This window comes from Tiliqua scincoides, chromosome 3 (assembly GCF_035046505.1).
Source record: "Tiliqua scincoides isolate rTilSci1 chromosome 3, rTilSci1.hap2, whole genome shotgun sequence".
NCBI classification, from domain to species: Eukaryota; Metazoa; Chordata; class Lepidosauria; order Squamata; family Scincidae; genus Tiliqua; species Tiliqua scincoides.
This window is the reverse complement of record NC_089823.1, coordinates 143084899-143097976: the sequence shown is the minus strand read 5'-3', so window position 1 is coordinate 143097976 and position 13078 is coordinate 143084899.

Sequence of the window (13078 nt, the reverse complement as noted above, 5' to 3'; positions counted from 1 at the left end):
CAAATGAATGCCAGCTGCCTTGATTAGGCTAGCTCCACATGCCCAGCAGCCCATTCTTTCAGCCACCCCATGATAGGGGAGCTGACATTTAAGGGGTCCTGTGGTTTCCACCTTGCTTCAAAGTAGCAACAATCATTCTTCTAAAGGAGGAGGATGAAGGAATCCTTTTCAGTACAGGCAGATCGATCTGGACTTTAAATCAGTTGGAGTTAAATTAACTGCACCTGTCAGGGGAGAGAGTGCCCTAACCCTCTTTATGAAAAGCACTTTGCTAAGCTGACTCTGGGGTCAAATAAACTTAATAATCGTGTTTTTTTTTTAAAGTGAAATGTGTTTGACAATGATTCTGATTAAGGATTATAAACAGAAAAGGGCTTATATTAAATATTACTGACATGGGGTGCAACTATACAGCAAGGCTATCTTGGCCAAAGACCCATTGTGTTCATTCCCCTGGGGGGTCTGATGGACACATGCATCTCTCCCTTCAATTCAAATTTGGTTCAAGCTCACACACTTTTCTCTTCAACTCACAGCAGCCTTGAGGTTTTGAATAATAACAACCATTTAGGGTTTTTTAAACTGCTGCATCAACATAAACCAGCTGTTATGTTGTCGAAAAGGGTTTACACCATGTCGGGGTCATTCTGATCTTCAATGCTGCAAGCTTGCAGTGTGTCAAGCCTCCCTTATTCAGTTAGGACTTTAACAGCCCAATCCTATGCACACTTTCCTTTTGAGTCCCACTGACTCAAATGGGACTGACTTCTGAGTAGACATGCATAGGATTGGGCTGTAAGTCTGCACTTTTCAACCAGGTGCCATGACACATTAATGCGCCACAAAAGGTCTGCTGGTGTGCCACAGGAATTTTGGGGAGGGTCATTTATAAGGACAGACATTGGGGGATGTGAGCCCCCAGCTGGCAGTGTGGTGTGCCTTGTCAAACTGATGATATGCCTTGATTATTTTAGTGTCTGTGTGCCATAAGATGAAAACGGTTGAAAATTGGTACTTGGGCAGCCTAATCCTAACCAGCGCTGGTGCAGCAGTACTGCTTGGTCCCGTACTGTATCCAGTGCTGGGAAGGAGCAGGATGGAGGCCATCCAAGTAAGGTGACATTTGCCCCTTACCCCTGGTAAAGCCCCAGCCTGCACAGTGGGACTACTCGGATCTGTGCCAGCAAAATCACTGGTGCAAGTCCACACAGCCTCATATCAGACTTCCAGGCCCTGGAGTGGGAATAGGATTTGGTGTGTATCTGTGGCACTGATCCCACCCCCTCCTGGGCTCAATCCACCCTGTCTCTGCTCGTTTCCACCCTCCCTGCCCCATTACACCTTGGTGATGGAGGAGGGTTGGGTGAATATGCCTGGGAGGGGCGCAGAATCAGCAGTGCCAATGTGTGCCATATCCTAGTCCCCTTCCAGAGCTGGATCCACTGACATGGATCAACTTGCACTTGTGCCAGAAATGTTACTGGCGCAGGTTTGTGTTGACCTACTTTGGTCTCTGGGGCTTACTCTGGTGAAAGGAGTCCTTTAGCTGCAAAATTCCCTGGTGGGATGCAGTGTAGCCCACACCGGTGCCACTGCATTGCCATGTGGGAACTTAGTTATGATTGGGCTGTTGTTATGATTGCAGGACCCATCTTGAGCTGTAACAAATTCATATAAAATGGGATATGGTGTGTATGGGGGAGGGGGGGCGTTGAGGGAGCTTGCCCCAGCTTTCCAACCTGAAATTACTGCACAGCCTCATTACTTTGGGCCTTAGAGCCCTGCCAGGAGAAGAACAGCTGAGGAGAAGCAGTTTGAGATGGAAGAAGCATGATGAGCGAGGCTTCTGTTTGTCCTCTTGGCCCATCTATATTTAAATGCCCCCCTTTAGATTAGTTTGACAGTGACCTGCTGACTGTCTGATGTTTGATACATTTGGTTCCAGTTCATTTCTGAACTGAAATTGAAGACATGCTTCACCTGTGAGTCTACAAAAAAGCATAAGGGTTTTCTCAATGAGCTTCCAAACACCCTTCTCCTTGAAAGTCCAGGTCATATTTCCTCCTGGCCTCCTCCTTTCCAAGTGTCTCAGGGTTCAGGGATGGGTTTGGGATGAACAGAAATCTTCATACATCTGTCGACTGTAATCCAGGCTCCACTAGGGAATCCAGGGTCATCTTTTTTTCCTTCTCTCAGGATGATGTCACTGCCCATATTTTGGAAGAGTTTGGAGGTGGGGTCAGTGCAGAACAAGGCCTCCCTGCCCAGAGGGGTTCAGAGTAGTGGATGCATTCAGCGGCGTAATGCACTGCCCTGGTACCTAGGGGTAGTGACATCATATGGCATCACTTCCAGGTTTTCCCCGGAGAGCACTTGCTGTGGTGGCTTTGCACCCCCTTCTATAAAGGCTCCTCTTTGAAAAGAAGGTATGGGGGGGCATGAACCACCAGTGCCTCCTCCATAACTAGGGTGGGGCCTGAGGATGTGCCCGCCTTGGCATAGTGGCTGCTCGCGTAACTATAGTGGAGCCTGAGGGGCACTGCCCCAGCCCCATTACTTGGATGCATTCAGCATGGTGGCTTAATTTTTCAAGACACTTCAGTACCTGTTTCTGCAACTAGTTTTATTCAAAACTTGTTTATTCAATGTCATGGTATGGTGCTCTTTTTTTTTTTTAACCCCCTTCACTTGCATAAATGACTTAAGCTAAGATACTGCATCAATGCCATCACTCACCAAGGAACACTCAAATATATTATAATAATTGCCTTAACCACAAATGGGTTTATACCTTGCTTGTTCCTGGGCTTACCTGTTCTTCTGATCACATTTTTTTCCCTTTCTCTCCTCCTCTTTTTTAAAGGGCAGTTGGAGACAATGAGCATGGTTACAATACATTTAAGCAGGGATTGTGAATCCATTGTGAATCCACAATGGATTCACCTATTCCTAATCCATTGTGGGAGGCCTAGAGTTCAGGAGGGGCCTGAAGCTAGGAGGGCTAAATCTGGATAAGGAGAACACCCACAGATCTTCCCCTTCCTAGTCAGATGGTCAGAAGCTGGATCTCTTCTGCTTTCATTACTGTGTTTGAATTATGAGCAGGAACTGCCTGGTGGGTGATACACATTCAACGCCTCCCAGCAAACCCTGAATGAAAAATCTGCAATTCCCATGAGGTCACAGTGCACTAATTGAAGACTACTAGAAGCTTTGAGTAATGAGGGGTGATGAATGGTTTGAGAGGAGCTTCTGGAAACATTTTTGAATACTTTCTGAGATTAGGGCACCTTAATTCACATCTTCTTTTGCTGAATTTCTAGCAAGTTGGCATCTCGCTGTGATAAATACAAACAGCAGAGCAGGGTTGTCCCTTTGATATTGGAATTGTTTACACATTTTTCCTTATCTCAACTACATTCTTACAACACTGACCAAATGACATTTTTATTGCATCCCTGATCAGATTGATAAGAACTGGAAAAGATGTGTACTGTATAGGTTTGAGAATAAACACATTATCCCACTGTTTCTCAAACTCTGGGTCAGGACCCACTAGGTGGGTCATGAGCCAATTTCAGGTAGTTCCCCATTCATTTCAGTATTTTATTTTTGGTATATTAGTCTTGATGCCACCATGGTATGTGACTGCATTTGAGGAGATCTGTACTTTTAACAGGCTACAATGTATTTGCTTTTACCAATGATAGTCAGTGGGGATTACTCCTGGGTAAGTGTGGATAGTATTGCAGCCTATTAAAAGTAAAAAAATTTTTTTGCTTGATGATGTCATTTCCAGCCATGACATCACTTCCAGGTTAATGACATCACTTCTGGTGAGTCCTGACAGATTGTCATTCAAAAAAGTGGGTCCTGGGCTAAAAAGTTTGAGAACCACTGCATTATCCATTTTAAAAATAAAGACCAGATACAAAATCCTTTCACAGAGAAAGAAGCTTCAATAGATAGGTTCAGAAGAATTGTACAGAGTACATCTCTTCTAAGGCTGGGATGGAGAGAGGACAACAGTATAATTGCCCAATGTTCTGTTCATCAAAGACCTAAAGTTCAGGTTGCTTTTGTGGAGGGAGCGACAGAAAGACAGATTTCCTGTGAAGGAAATGGTGCCTTGATATATTGCATCAATATGCACGTTGCACTGATATTGCACAGAAAGCAGTGTGCAAAAGTGTTGATTGCTTGGGTTTTGGGTTGCCTGGATCACATGAATACTTCCACATCCATAGCACAACTACATTGGTGCAACTGACATTACTGTGAGATGTAGCGATGTGATCTTGATGAATTACCTGGTAGAAGTTGTTGGAGGAATCTTAAAAAGTGGTTTCCGCTTTTTGGGGGGAAGCAGAGTAGCTTCAGCAGCAGATCCCCCCTCTTGCTGGGAATCAACCCCAGGGAAGCTCCCACACCCGGCTGACTGCTAATTAATAAAAGACAAACGACAATGGCTGGTTGAAGTTGCAAAAGAAGTCATTTACTCACGGTTCCATAGAAGCATGTTTACAGCATCTGATTAGGATCAGAGGTTACACTAACTTAAAATAACAAGGCCCTAAAGCTGCCTCATCCTGCATGTGGTCAAGATGGCGGCGCCAGCAGAGCCCTGCTGTGGGCCATCCTGTCAGGTCAGCGTGGAAGAGTTGCAAGAGAGAAAAAGAGAGGGCGTGCTCGGAGCAGAAGGAAAGATATAGGGTCTGGGCCACACCCCCCACATAGGTCATCCAAAGAGGACAGGTAAAGTGTAGGGTCACTGGGCCATGGCTTAACCCTTTCAGGACAGTATCCTGCCACCTCTTGACAGCAGACAGAGTTGTACCAAACTCCAACAGAAGTCTACTTTTATACATCATCGATGCAATGTGAGGACTCTATTATGCAAACATCTTGCTGATTTTCTGTCTTTACAGGTTCCAGACTTTAAAAATAACGTGTGAATTAGGCCAAGGACAGAATTTTCCTAAGCAATGAAAGGCCAATTTGCATGATTGTATTTATCCAATGATGATCCCAATAATCAACAATGGATAGCTTGGATGGACATGCAAAAATGGTTATCTGCATGCCAGTGTTCATAAATAGATCTTGCATGAATGAAGCTTGCCGAGTGATTAGGTTGTCTCTTGATTGACACCTCTGTTGAATGTGTGAACTGCTCCTGTGTTCTCTCTATGTTAGGGTCCCAGCCCTTGGGGACCATTATGGGATACTGTTTGCAAAGGACTGACCAAGGTTTCACCTGCTTAGGCTTAGTGAGTGAGGGAGCCCTCTGTCATGAGCAGATGGAAAGCTTGATGGAGAGCTTTATAGACTCAGAGCACTTAAATCTTCTTCCAGTTTGAGGGAGAAGCTGGTAGGCAGCAATCCCCCCCCCCCCCATGGTAGTATGATAGAAGAATTATTGTTTTTCTTATGTGTACATTTACCCCACTACTACCTCTGACATAGGTTTTGCAGGTTTAAGCAAAGCTTCAAAAACTTGTACAACTTGTTTGACCTATGGGAAAAAAGTGGAATAAAAGAAATGTGGGTGTATATTGGGTGCAATGATGCTTCTCTGTGTTACTTGTCACCAGACAGAGGTAGAGGATGTAAATGATGTAATTCCATGTTTTTCTGTCTGTGTTTGATCTGCCTGTGCACATTAATCAACTACTTATGCTTCCAAGCTGGCTGAGCATCTTTTGTTCTTCTCCTTCAATCGTGTAGGCGGAAATGAAAAGATGAAAATATACAAAGCAGAACCCACCCACCCCAATCCTGACTGGGCAGAAGAAACTCCCAAGTATTGTACAAGTAGCTTTCAGCACTTGAAAATCTGTTGTGGTTTGTCCTTTTGGTATTTCAATTTCAGTTGTATTTCCAAATATTGCCCATGGACCATAAAAGAAATGCAAAAATAAAAGGAAAACCAAAAGATAACTGTTGCATCTTGAGAGCATTTAATCTGAGCTCCAGCCCAACAAGGCAGACTCATCCCCTGCTGCCGGTGACAGGACTCAGTTCTGAAACATGTTCAGTCAAAATGAAGTGAGGAGTGCCTCTGACCCAGAGTTCATTTCCTTCATCCTTGAGCAATCAGACCCAGCACACACCTTATACTTTATAGAAGGTTTCCAGGTGGATTTGAATCTGGGACCTCGTTCTTGAAATGGAACGCTGCCTAGCTCTGAGCAGTGGCTAAAGATAATTTAAAAGAGGGACAGTAAAACCTACAAGGGGAGCTTTCTCCCCATATTAGAGAACATGGGACCACATTAGAGAACAGCAACCAATACAGTACTACAAAACCACAGTGTTTTGAGAGAATTTGTCAAGTCTCCTTAACAACTGAACCTGATAACTTTTAGAGCAAAATCCTTGAAGCAGGAATCAACCTTGTTTTATCTACACAGTGATGCTATAGTATTAATTAATTAATTAATAATAATAATATTAATACTTAGGTATTAATACTTAGGCATTAATGCTTAGGTCTCAGGTTGAGACTTGTATCAATTGCTGAACACCAGTTTACAACTGTGTTTCATGAAATTTTGATGATGATGATGATTGATAGTGGTAAATATGCATAGAAGAGGGTTGAGTTTTCCACTTCCCTCCTGAACATTCCCTCCTACAATGATTTGTGTCTTGTGCTTCCTTTTTTCAGAATATTGTGAATGTTCAATTCTGAGAAGGACTGGGGAAGAAAGTGGGGATTCCCCTATTCCAATCTTCTGAGGTGCATCCAGAGGGACTCTGAGGGGTAAGAGCTCTTAGAATTAGGGTTTGTGTGTGCTTGTGTGTGTGCGTGAGAGAGCGAGAGCGAGAGAGAGAGAGAGAGAGAGAGAGAGAGAGAGAGAGAGAGAGAGAGAGCAGGAAACAAATTGTCTACAACCCTTGAACAGTTCTTCCCATGAAAGATTTGAGCTTTGCTTGGAAAGAAATCTAGAAATACTCTTTGTGAAATACTCCACTCCAAAGTTAAAACCAGAAGCAGCTTGGCTGATCAGATGTGCAAACTTCAGCGGAACATTCGGTGGCCAAGAAAATTAATAGCTACAATGGAAGCGAGCGCCTTGGCTACAGGGGAGGTTTGGCAGATAGAAGCCACCAACTCCCGTTGGTTCCAGTGCTTCTGATCTGGAGTGAGCACCTTGGAGACTACAGCCTCAACAGTCCTTAGGATCGCACAGCTCCGAGTTCCAGCTCTAGCCCTTAGCAATTTGGTACTAACTCCAGGAACTGCGTGCGAGTTGCAGCACGAGCCTGTGAATGTTTACTTACAAGTAAAGACTACCGAATTCAAGGTTAAATCAAAACTGGGTTTCAATCGGTTTCCTCCCGAGGGCTCCCCTGAACGGGGCTTTGAGTTATTACGTTGAAGATCTGATGATTTCACAGTACATCCAGACGTACACGACTCAACAAGTCAAAGTGCTTGTAAGACTGGCCGGTAGAATATCCCCCTCACACCCACCCCAAGTGGGGGATCGTGTGGCAGTGGATGGAGGGAATGACGAGAAGGCTAGTGAGAACCATTGCCCCCCACCCCAGGAGGGTAACTAGTAACCCAGAGTCTGAGTCATCCCCCCCCCCCCCAAGAATGGGGACTGCACTGGGAGCCCTAAAACCAAATCCTGGTGAACTGATTGGAAAGATGCCTATTCCTGAGAGGATCTGGAGGAAGGGACCGAGGGAGAGTGGCAGGGGAAACCCACTTCCACGGGCAGGCTGGCGGCGGGACGTCCCTGCCGGGGACCGTGCCTGATGCCCCGCGGAGCGCTCGCAGGGCAAAGCCTTACCTGGCGCCCCGAGACAAAGTTTCCGGAGCTGGGCGCAGCAGCAGGTGCGAATGGGAAGAGGAGCCGGAGCGAAGCCACTCAGCTGCAGCCTCCGGGGTCGCTGTCCATGGTACCCCGGCGGCACCTCGGCTGCCTTCTGGCCACGGGCGCGGGGAGGACTCTCTCCAGCCAGCCAGCCAGCCGCCTTCCCCCGGCGAGACTCCTCCTCTCCGCCCTCCCCACTCGCGCTACTGGGATGGGCGAGGAGGAGGCGGACGCCCAGTAAAGCAAGGGAACCCCAGGACGGCCCCAGGCAGCCGCAGCCGGAGGCTCCAGCGGTCCTGCCCAGGTGGGTGGGTGGCTGGCTGGCGGCTGCGGAGGGTCCAAGCCAGACCCCAGAAGAAGGCATGGGACTTGGACCAGCCTAACTCACAACTCCGCTCTGCCTCCCAGCCACACAGAACTCTGCGGATGGAAAACACGTGGCGTTTCCTCAGCGCAGCCAGGCACGTCTGAATTGGGTGCAAACTCGTGTCATGGGACTGCAGACCTCTGAAGGGGGAATTCTCCGCCCTCCTCCATCAAAGGACGCCTTCAGTGGCTCTTTGGAGGAAGCCTTAGAAGACCAGTGTAGCAGATTCAGGTCTAAATACTTCGCGGGTGTAGTTTTTTCCAGACGTAATGGCATCTCTTCTAAACAGTAGAGTTTATGTTGCACTTTCAGTCTGCAAAGATATTTACCTTCTTTTGCTACGTGTTCACCCCCCCCCAACCAATTCTCCTGTGATCACTATTCTTTCCATTTCTCAAATGAGCAGCTGAGGTTGGGAGAGAGGGACTTGCCCAAGGCCACACAGTGAGTGGGTGGCAAAGATCTTCCCAGTCAGTTTGTTCTCTGAGTTGATTCTAGATTGAATCTGGATTGAATGCAACACACGAAGTTGATTGAGCAAGGACCTTTGTCTGCCTTTCTGTTCAAAGGAGACGAGGATGAGCGATGTCTTGGAGGATGGACGCTTTGTGGTGTGTGTGGCTTGCACAGAGCTCTTAGGTTACAATCCTAGGCATGTATACGCAGAAGTAAGTCCTACTGTGTTCAATGGAGCTTACTCTCAGGAAAGTGTGGGTGGGATTGCATCCTTAGACATTCAAAAGCTCACCAGCACTCTTGAGAAGTTCTTTTGCTCTACAGACTCCCACCCAAGTCTGAAACCAACCCCACAAGGGAGAAAAATAGTCCGCCTTTTCTTGCCCCTCTTGTCTTTTCGGAACCAAAGCGGCCGTCCCGTGCGCGCTTCCTCGGAAGCAAGTCCCCTTGAACTCAGTGGGACTTAGATCCATGTAAACGTGCATAGGATCGCGGCACCCGTTCCTCTTCTTAGGAGGCCTTCCATCCCCCACAACAGGCCGTTTTAGGGTCACGGCCTTTCGAAGGAGAGGCTGGACAAAGCTGCAGCATCGGTGTGGGTTACACTAGTATAAGAATCCCACATCTCGATTCACCCTCCTTTTCCTAAGCGTGGGAGAACTTAACTCGAACGGATCCCGATTTCCAAGACTGCCAAACGATGACCCCGCAAAGCTTCTTAGGAAGATCTGGATTCCACTGGATCGGCCTGACCAAAGATCCAGAACCCCCGATCTGTTTCACGAACAACTGGACTCAGTGTGAATGCAATGACAGGGGCCTCCGCGCCCTCTCTTTGCAAATCACTCCCGTGCCTGTCGCCTGGGAGCCCAGTCCTATGCGTGTAGCCAATGGGGCTTACTCCCAGGTAAATGGGGCTAGGACTGTCCCCTGAGCTTTGATTAGGTCTTCCCTTGTGCTCAGGTGATCCACGGATAGGAAGAAGATGGAATCTCATTGCTGGGTCTTCTTCCTTTCCTGCTCGTCAACCCCAGCAATCCCCTTCGAGGCTGCCTCAGTTTCTCTCTTGTTCAGCGCTGCGCTCTGGAAAACCCGCCCCATTGTGGAGGGCTGCTTGGAAGCCACTTTCCCCAGCGCTCCTCAGACACCCCGAGCTGTTCTGCGGGGCCCTGAAATGGATGGGCTTTCAATGTTATTTCCAGAGGAGCTGGGTCGAAAATACACACAGCCTGCCCATCGAGGGAGGAAGGAGTGAATCACGTCGAGCCACCGCGGGGAAAGTCGGAGGGAGGGAGACCAGGGGGTCGGAACGAAATGTGTATTTGAGGGGGGAGCCTTAAACTAAATGCCCCCCTGGCTCGATGGAGACGTCGCGATCATCTCGCTGGATGGTTTTTCTGAATGGCAAACCAGCCTGAGTGCGTGCAGTACGCCCAAAAGTGGGGGGTGGGGAATAAGACCAAGGGGAAAGGGTTCTACTCGGGAGTAAGCCCCCACAGAGCCCAATGGGACTTCCCTGCGAGGAAACCGAGACAAGGAGGCTCGTGCTGCCCCTCTACAGCCCTGCACTGCAACCCTGGTTCGCACTGTTTGGCTTTACTTCCGAGTAAACAGATAGACGACTTTGGGAAGTCTCTTGCTTTCGTGTCTTGCTTGCCGGCTTTGGGGGCAGGTCATGGGGCTGTTGGAAAGAAGCTGGTGGACCCCCGTGGCCCAGCAGAGATCTTAGCACACCCGGTAGGAAACGACGTCCAGGAAAAAAGAAGGGCAGCAGGGAGATGCCGCACAGGATTGTAACTGTGTAGTAGCTGTTCAGTTCTGGGCAGGAATGGAGGACAGAGTGCCTACCCCTTTAACCGTTGTATAGAAGAGAGAATCTGGGCAGGTTCAGCTCAACCTGGAAGGTTTAAAAAGCTACACTTGCCAACATTCTCTCTTTTATACCAGGGTTGAGGGAGAGGCACTCTGTCCTCCATTCTATCTGCTCGCCGTCCTCCAACTTCACAATCTGCCAGTTGTAGAGAGCTCTCCAACCTCCCTCGCTAGTTTCCCGAGCGAGACTCCAGCAGAGACGCCCCCACCTCTTTGGCGATGGGGCTGAAGTAAGTTTCCATTCGCTTTTGAGGCGGATCTCGAGAGACACAGTATTGAGAGAGCTCAGTGAGGGCTTTTGAGAGGGATATTGGCTTGCCAGTTGCAAATCTACCCCCCGCCCCCCCAAAAAAAACAAACCCCGAGAAGGCAGCTCTGGTTAGAAAGCCGGATCGAAAGGCTGGGAACTGCTAAAGTGCCCCTGAAGAAGTCTGAGAAATAGAATTGGGGGTTGGGGGAAAGGCGAGCATTTGCAGGCCCACCGCGGTCCGGGAATCGGAGTGAAACTGACCACCTGGGTTGCCCAAGTCATGCCTGACTTTCTTCCTTGAAACCCTGGCTGGGAGGAGACGTGGGACGCGATCCTATGCCCTGACTCAGGAGTAAGCCCTCGTGAACTCAGCTGGACGTGTGCGTGTGTGTCCGAGTTACAATCCGTAGGCTGGGAACGTCCAAAGCTGGGAGCCTGTAGACTCAGGCTGCAATCCTACGTACACTTTCCTGGGAGTAAGCCCCACTGAACTCAATGGGGCTCACTTCCGAGTAGACATGCATAGGATTGGGCTATCAGTCCACTAGAGTCTATGCCAGCAACTGACACAGGCTGCAATCCTATTCACACTCACCTGGGAGTAAGCCCCATTGACTACAATGGGATTTACTTGCTGAGTAGTTGTGGATAGGATTGGGCTCACACTCCTTAAGACGTTTGCTCGGAACCAATTCCCGGGGAGCTGATTACCAGTAAGCGTAGGACAGCAGGCTGAAACAAGGGGATCGCATCCAAGGGGTCGTGCAGCGCGATCCTAAAGGTTCAATTACGGCACATTTGGAGGATTTCGGATCCCCACCCCTCACCAAATTCTTCACCTTATATTCTTCACCATATTCTTCCTGTTGATACTGAAAGATTCTTTGCCCTGCCATATGCCTGCCATATTACACGATATGTTAGTTGGAGCCTTGTTTTTTGGTGGGTGGGGGGCAGAAACCTGATTGAAACCCTCGTTTCAAAGGAAACCACAAAACCCAACCCCGACGCTGGCCACGATCCACCCAGCGTTCAATATTTACAAAGCCCCCCCATCCTAGGGCCACTTTTACTAGCAAGTCACAGCGCGATCCTAGCATGTTGACTCAGAAGTAAGTCCCATCCTGTTCAATGGTGCTTGCTGCCAGGTAAGTGTGCCACGCAGTGCAGCCTCAAGTCCTTTGGATCGCGGCGGGACTCACAGGCATGTCTACTCAGAAGTCAGTACCATTAGAGTCAACAGGGCTTACTCTCAGGAAAGTGGGGATAGGATTGCAGCCTGAGAGCCCAAGTCAATGCTTGTCTATTCCGAAGTAAGTCCCATTAGAGTCAATGGGGCTTACTCCCAGGAAAGTGTAGGTAGGGTTGTGTCCTTACTCCCGAGTAAACATGGCTAGGCGCGGGCTACTCACCCCGTCCAGTTCACGGGGAAAGAGTCCAGGACAGGCGCTTCCATGGAAATCAATGGGTTCTGCGAGCGCTTGGTTGAGATGGCTGTTCAATTACAGTTTTTTAATTACATTTTTTGTGGACTCTGTCGCTGGGCGGGCGGCATAGGGTAGAGGAGGGCTCGACGTTTAGGGTCGTAGTTCTGGTTTGGAAGCTGATTTTCTACAGCTTTGCGCGGGGGTTTTGGAAATGAAAGAACTTCAGGATCCTAAGTATCCCCCCCCCCAGTTCGTTCTGTGCAGCGCGATCCTAAACCCCATTGAATTCAATGCACACTCCCTATTCAGCCTGTTTGGGACCGCACCCTTCACTGATCCCTACAAACAACCACGTGGAGACCACGGTTCCCCTCGAACGGCATTTATTCAGTCCACATTCGTGGGTAGCAGTTTCAGACGAAAACATCATCGTAGGGAATATTTTGCATTTACCAGATAGTAGCAGCACAACAGGGGGAGGGAAATGGTTACAGCTTCCCCGCCCCCCCCCCAGAGGAGGACTAACATGATGTGATTTCCATTGCTGGCATTAAACATGGAAGTGATGGAAAGTTCTGAACATAGGTTTCTACCTAGCTATATATGTACAATGTTTATGGAGTCCTTGGGATGAGCGTTCTGCAGTTGACTCTGTTTTGGAAAAATGTGTCTGGCTTTTTCAAACCCTGCTGGTTTGAAAACAGAGACTGAGGCAGTATAGGCTGACACCGCGGTAGGTTGTTGACTTGCATGCGCGCACATGGAGCATCACAAATCTAACACTACAAATTGGACTTCCGAATCACCTCAAACTCAGAGTTTTTGTTTTATTTAAGTGGAGTCAGGGTCCAATCCTATCCAACTTTCCAGCACCAGT